Source organism: Cherax quadricarinatus, chromosome 61, assembly GCF_038502225.1.
Source record: "Cherax quadricarinatus isolate ZL_2023a chromosome 61, ASM3850222v1, whole genome shotgun sequence".
NCBI classification, from domain to species: Eukaryota; Metazoa; Arthropoda; class Malacostraca; order Decapoda; family Parastacidae; genus Cherax; species Cherax quadricarinatus.
Genome location: NC_091352.1, coordinates 450,838 through 458,337, shown reverse-complemented (window position 1 = coordinate 458,337; position 7,500 = coordinate 450,838). Strand labels below are relative to the sequence as shown.

Below are 7,500 nucleotides of genomic sequence, written 5' to 3'. Positions count from 1 at the left end.
TGCATCTATATACTTCATCATATATATGCAGACACCATGCTGCATCTATATACTTCATCATATATTTAACGTCAACAACTAGTTTTCAGCTTATCACTATTCGCATTATTTTTTGAAACATAAATTATCTCGTCTACTACACTAGTTTGCTTTTTTCTATTTTATTTTTGTCGTTTCAAGAGAAGTCTTTCATTGAGAACACTTAAAAAAGTTCTTTGAAATCCAGATATATGCAATTTTGTCACTCTTGTGCTTCTTGCAGTTTATATGTGAGTATAATATCTTGACTCATCTTATATACAAGTTTGGCGATATGAAAGCGATCTATTTGATAGCTGGTTTTAGCTTTGTCTAATAGCGTCTCTTAGTGTATCTACAACAGGACTAGCCAGAGAGATCAGCTAATTACTGGAAGGTTCTTTCCTGTCACCTTACGTCACTACAGTGTTTGCAATTTTTATATTTGTCTGCTAGTTTTCCTTTCGAAATTCCAACAACATATTGAAATGGTTAGTTTAGTTTCTCTGTAATTTCCTATAAAACCCAGGGTGATATCTCGTCCTAATTTTTGGGGGGCAGTATCCACTAACATTTTTTTTTTCGATTTTCTTATGTTATTGCAGTAGGCGTAAATTTAGTTGACTGTTGTGGGTTTAAGGTCTCTTTATTTAAAATATCTTATGTGTTGTGAATGAAGGCGACGATACGTGTCAGGTGTCAGGAGGCAGTGTCAGGTGGCAGGAGCAGGTAGCAGTGTCAGGAAGCAAGAACAGGTGGAAGGAGCAGGTGACAATGTCAGGAGGTAGTGTCAGGTGGCAGTGTCAGATATCAGGAGCAGGTAACAGTGTCAGGAAGCAGGAACAGGTGACAGGAGTAGGAGGCAGTGTCAGGAGGCAGTGTCAGGAGGCAGTGTCAGGTGGTAGTGTCAGGAGGCAGTGTCAGGTGGCAGCAGTATTAACGAGACACTTTACCGAAAAAAGGAGAGAAAAATAATAGCAAGAGGGAAACAAAAGCCACAGCCAGAGGAACTATGATAAAAATGAAAATAAAGAGGAAGGGAGATAAATACAACAGTCAGGGGAAGAGAGATAAATACAACAGCAGGGGAAGGGAGATAAATACAACAGTCAGGGGAAGAGAGATAAATACAACAGTCAGGGGAAGGGAGATAAATACAACAGCAGGGGAAGGGAGATAAATACAACAGTCAGGGGAATGGAGATAAATACATCAGGGGAAGGGAGGTAAATACATCAGTCAGGGGAAGGGAGATAAGGGGAGGGAAGTAACAGTAACAATCAGGGGAGGGAAGTAACATTAATAACCAAGGGGAGGGAAGTAACAGTAACAACCAAGGGGAGGGAAGTAACATTAATAACCAAGGGGAGGGAAGTAACAGTAACAACCAGGGGAGGGAAGTAACAGTAACAACCAGGGGAGGGAACATTAATAACCAAGGGAATGGAAGTAGCAATAACAAGGGGAAGGGAAGTAACAGTGACAACCAGCGGGAAGGAAGTAACATGACAACTAGGGGAGGGAAGTAACAGTAACAACCAGGGGGAGGGAAGTAACAGTTATAGTCAAGGGGACGGCAGACATAAGCAGGATAATCCAGTAGGAGAGGGAGGGAGGGAAGTAGGTGGGAGGGGATGGGAGTAAATGGAGAGGGGAGGAGTTGAGAGCAGGTTGAAGGGAAGGGGTGTAGATTGTAAGGGAGCAGGTGGAAGGGGAATAGATGGGAGGGGAGGGAAATAGGTGGGAGGGGAGGGAAATACGTGGGAGGGTGAGGACTGACATAAAAATCTAGTAATTTACACAGTAAATGCAGCGTAAGCAAACCAGTGTGTGAGAGGATTTAAACCGCTACATTTCACTACTACAAAAATCCACCACAATGCAGAGATTCTCATTATTTTTTTACATAAATTATGAAGAAAACTCTCGAAAAGTGTTAAAAAAGTTCATTAATAAAAAATGTTAAATATTTTTTTGAATATGAAGGAACGAATATATTTTTCAGTTAATTCATTCAAATTATTTTTATATAAATATAATTATTATTATTATACTATTATGATAAATGTGATGTAGTTGTCTGTTCATCTAAATTGAACAAATAAAAATGTTGGACTTGCAACATAAAGTATGCCATTAAATAATTTCTGATGAGGACACTGGAAAGTTGTAGGATAAGTTGATGTTGTAGTGGGAGATGTAGCGAGTGCACTTCTGTGTTAGACAAACGTAAGGTTCTAATCCTAGGAAAAGAAAATAACTATGACACAAACTAAATAATGTAGATCATAGTCACAATGAATGCAAAAAAGATTTAGGAGTTCTGGTTAGAAGAAATCAAAAGCCAGTGCAGAGGTGCGCAAGTGTTCGCAGTAAAGCTGATAGAATTCTTGATTTCATATTAAGAAGTGTAATTATTAGAAGTTCTGAGGTTGTACTTCTAATTTATATTTATTTGTTAGACCTCAGTCAGATTATGCTACTCAGTTCTGGTCTCCATATTATAAGATCAGCATAAATGCGCTCAGAAGCAAACACAGAAGTATAAGGAAGTTGATGCCATGTATTAGAAAGCTTTCATGCTAAAATAGGCATGAACTTTCATGGCAAGGCAGGAGTAGAATTAGGGGAGATATGACTGAAGTATAGGACTCACAATAATAAATTCACGATGGAAAAATATAGATTTATAAAAGATATTGGGAAGTGCCGGTTTGTAAATAGAGTTGTAGGTGATAGGAACAAATTCCAAGGGAGCGTCATCGTGACAAGAAATTTGGGTAATTATAAGTTTAGGTTGGAAGGATACATGAGTGTGTGTGAGTGTAACCTCGACTAAATACTGTCTTCCATGGTGATCTCACTTACGGGCACTTAATAATGGTGATCCCACTTACGGGCACTTAATAATGGTGATCCTACTTACGAGCACTTAATAATGGTGATCCTACTTACCGGCATATAATAATGGTGATCCTACTTACCGGTATATAATAATGGTGATCCTACTTACCGGCATATAATAATGGTGATCCTACTTACCGGCATATAACAATGGTGATCCTACTTACCAGCTTATAATAATGGTGATCCTACTTACCAGCTTATAATAATTGTATGGAACCAACTTATACTAAAATATACTGAACACACTTCAACACTTGTTTTTTGTTAAAACTTGCAACCAATATATTAACTAGCAAGAGTCATACCTCACATTATTATTATTATTGTTATTATTATTATTATTATTATTATTATTATTATTATTATTATTAGTAGTAGTAGTAGTAGTAGTAGTAGTAGTAGTAGTAGTAGTAGTGGTAGTAGTAGTAGTAGTAGTAGTAGTAGTAGTAGTAGTAGTAGTAGTAGTAGTAGTAGTAGTAGTAGTAGTAGTAGTAGTATAAAAAACGATATATAAACGTACATATATGTGTGTGTGTGTGTGTCGGGGGGGAGTCATTCATTTCTTTTTACTTATGTATGTAAAATGAAGGCAAAATCATCTCGATTCTGCTGTTACTGAATTATGACCCGTCTTGGGAAGCACAGGACAAACTTGATGTTATAACTAGCTTAGTCATGAGAGAGAGAGAGAGTATAAGACTAAACAAACATATAACCTGCTGAGGTAGAGGAGAGGTAATACCGTTAGACTAAGCCTTGTTGAGACGTCTTTTTTGAGTCTTCTGAGTTCGTGGAGAAGCAGCAATGGTAGCTGACGCTGCTACACCTGCTACCACCACTGCTGCTACCACCACTGCTGCTACCACCACTGCTGCTACCACCACTGCTGTAGCAGACATCAGAGTGGGTGGCCTCTCCCGCCATTAAATTGGATTTTCTACCATATTGTTATAGTAGTAAGGTAAATTGGTCAGTTATTCTTTAATAGTGCTATTAAGTTTTCCAAATATGGCTGCAACGGAAACTATTTTTTGGTTGTTTTATTAATTCTGCTTCAGTAATTTGCTGGAGAACTCTGGTGTAATTTATTGAACAAACATTTGTTAAGGAGACGCCACCTTGTTAAAAAATAATTTAAATTAACTTTTGGAATATTGTGAAGAGTAAAAAATTATCGACGAGCGAGGTAAATTAGTTACAATTGTTTTATAAGATTCTTTTTTTGTTGGACTTAAATTGTTTACCACTGGTCCTACCAGACTTGTTTACTTAAGTTGTTTACCACTGGTCCTACCAGACTTGTTTACTTAAATTGTGTACCACTGGTCCTACCAGACTTGTTTACATAAATTGTTTACCACTGGTCCTACCAGACTTGTTTACTTAAATTGTGTACCACTGGTCCTACCAGACTTGTTTACTTAAATTGTGTACCACTGGTCCTACCAGACTTGTTTACTTAAATTTTTTACCACTGGTCCTACAAGACTTGTGTACTTAAATTTTTTACCAGTGGTCCTACCAGACTTGTGTACTTAAATTTTTTACCAGTGGTCCTACCAGACTTGTGTACTTAAATTATTTACCAGTGGTCCTACCAGACTTGTGTACTTAAATTTTTTACCAGTGGTCCTACCAGACTTGTGTACTTAAATTATTTACCAGTGGTCCTACCAGACTTGTTTACTTAAATTTTTTACCAGTGTTCCTACCAGACTTGTGTACTTAAATTTTTTACCAGTGTTCCTACCAGACTTGTGTACTTAAATTTTTTACCAGTGTTCCTACCAGACTTGTGTACTTAAATTTTTTACCAGTGGTCCTACCAGACTTGTGTACTTAAATTTTTTACCAGTGGTCGTACTAGACTTACTTATGATATTAATACAATGATTGGGACATTTCTTAGAATAATGAATATTAAAAGTGAAATGGCTGGTGCTACAGAAGATATTATCTGGTTGTTGACAGTTGATGCCAGACTTAAGTAGCTTTGTTAAAGTTCTCAGTGGAATGGAAGAAGTAAATATGTGACCTTAACAGGGAAATGCCACAACTGGAACGAGATTATTTAAGCGGAAATGAAACAGGATGTGATTCTGGTTATTTTGCAGAAGCCTCAGCAGTGTGCACTGCCAGGTCACTGTAAGAATATGCAAGATGCTGTGCTGTTGTATACAGTACTCAGCATGATGCTGTGCTGTTGTATACAGTACTCAGCATGATGCTGTGCTGTTGTATACAGTACTCAGCATGATGCTGTGCTGTTGCATACAGTTATCAGCATGATGCTGTGCTGTTGCATACAGTTATCAGCATGATGCTGTGCTGTTGCATACAGTAATCAGTATGATACTGTGCTGTTGCATACAGTAATCAGTATGATACTGTGCTGTTGCATACAGTAATCAGTATGATACTGTGCTGTTGCATACAGTTATCAGCATGATGCTGTGCTGTTGCATACAGTAATCAGTATGATACTGTGCTGTTGCATACAGTAATCAGTATGATACTGTGCTGTTGCATACAGTTATCAGCATGATGCTGTGCTGTTGCATACAGTAATCAGCATGATGCTGTGCTGTTGCATACAGTTATCAGCATGATGCTGTGCTGTTGCATACAGTAATCAGTATGATACTGTGCTGTTGCATACAGTAATCAGTATGATGCTGTGCTGTTGCATACAGTAATCAGTATGATGCTGTGCTGTTGCATACAGTAATCAGTATGATACTGTGCTGTTGCATACAGTAATCAGTATGATGCTGTGCTGTTGCATACAGTAATCAGTATGATGCTGTGCTGTTGCATACAGTAATCAGTATGATACTGTGCTGTTGCATACAGTAATCAGCATGATGCTGTGCTGTTGCATACAGTAATCAGTATGATACTGTGCTGTTGCATACAGTTATCAGCATGATGGTGTGCTGTTGCATACAGTAATCAGTACGATACTGTGCTGTTACATATTGTAATCAGTATGAGAATTCAAATATTGAAATTCAAAAACTTAGAAATGCTGCCCTGAGGTGGAATCACAAGGAAGCAACATAGAATATAAATTGATCAACAAATGTTCCTAGTGCCACTACTATAGTTTGTTGTAATAAAAAGTAACTAATAATTGTTAAAATAATTATAATACAATAATATTTAAGTGTAGTTTTACCAACGCTCTTATATGGGTGTGAAGCGTGGGTGATGAATGTTGCAGCGAGGAGAAGGCTGGAGGCAGTGGAGATGTCATGTCTGAGGGCAATGTGTGGTGTGAATATAATGCAGAGAATTCATAGTTTGGAAGTTAGGAGGAGGTGCGGGATTACCAAAACTGTTGTCCAGAGGGCTGAGGAAGGGTTGTTGAGGTGGTTCGGACATGTAGAGAGAATGGAGCGAAACAGAATGACTTCAAGAGTGTATCAGTCTGTAGTGGAAGGAAGGCGGGGTAGGGGTCGGCCTAGGAAAGGTTGGAGGGAGGGGGTAAAGGAGGTTTTGTGTGCGAGGGGCTTGGACTTCCAGCAGGCATGCGTGAGCGTGTTTGATAGGAGTGAATGGAGACAAATGGTTTTTAATACTTGACGTGCTGTTGGAGTGTGAGCAAAGTAACATTTATGAAGGGATTCAGGGAAACCGGCAGGCCGGACTTGAGTCCTGGAGATGGGAAGTATAGTGCCTGCACTCTGAAGGAGGGGTGTTAATGTTGCAGTTTAAAAACTGTAGTGTAAAGCACCCTTCTGGCAAGACAGTGATGGAGTGAATGATGGTGAAAGCTTTTCTTTTTCGGGCCACCCTGCCTTGGTGGGAATCGGCCAGTGTGATAATAATAAATAAATAATATTTATGTGAATAAATAATAAGTTAAACATCATTATAAAAAGTACCTAAATTTACCTCTACTGAACGAGGTAATATAGACCCAACATACAGTTCTTTAATATTTTTGACCCTGCCGGTTGGATCTGATAGGGCAGCCGGTTGTGGCTGCCTCAGCCGGATATTACGTTAGCCAGCCGGTAATATAGTGGTGATAACAGCCCAGGGCAGCGTTAGCAATGTGCTAAAGTGGTGTGTAAAGTGGCGACACCCTTGTTCATGGTGCCAGCTGACACCCTTGTTCATGGTGCCAGCTGACACCCTCGTTCGTGGTGCCAGCTGACACCCTCGCTCATGGTGCCAGCTGACACCCTCGCTCATGGTGCCAGCTGACACCCACGCTCGATGCCAGCTGACACCCACGCTCATGATGCCAGCTGACACCTTCGCTCATGGTGCCAGCTGACACCCTCGTTCATGGTGCCAGCTGATACCGTCGTTCACAGTGCCAGCTGATACCCACGTTCATGATGCCAGCTGACACCCACGCTCATGATGCCAGCTGACACCTTCGCTCATGGTGCCAGCTGACACCCTCGTTCATGGTGCCAGCTGATACCGTCGTCCACAGTGCCAGCTGATACCCACGTTCATGATGCCATCTGACACCCTCGTTCATGGTGCCAGCTGACACCCTCGCTCATGATGCCAGCTGATACATTCGCTCATGGTTGATAGCTGATACCAACACTTATG

At 39.9% G+C, this 7,500-nt stretch overlaps 1 protein-coding gene across 3 annotated transcripts in view; it reads right to left on the bottom strand.

Annotated features, from left to right (window-relative positions):
- The window catches only part of LOC128699479 (uncharacterized protein CG3556), a 127,557-nt gene that overhangs the window by 71,578 nt on the left and 48,479 nt on the right, over positions 1 to 7,500 (bottom strand). The window contains exon 2 of one of the 3 annotated variants that reach the window (XM_070098084.1): positions 3,668 to 3,811. The exons of the other annotated variants lie outside the window; for them this stretch is intronic. The gene's annotated coding sequence lies outside the window, so the exon portion shown is untranslated. The remainder of the gene's footprint in view (positions 1 to 3,667; positions 3,812 to 7,500) is intronic. 3 annotated transcript variants of the gene reach the window in all.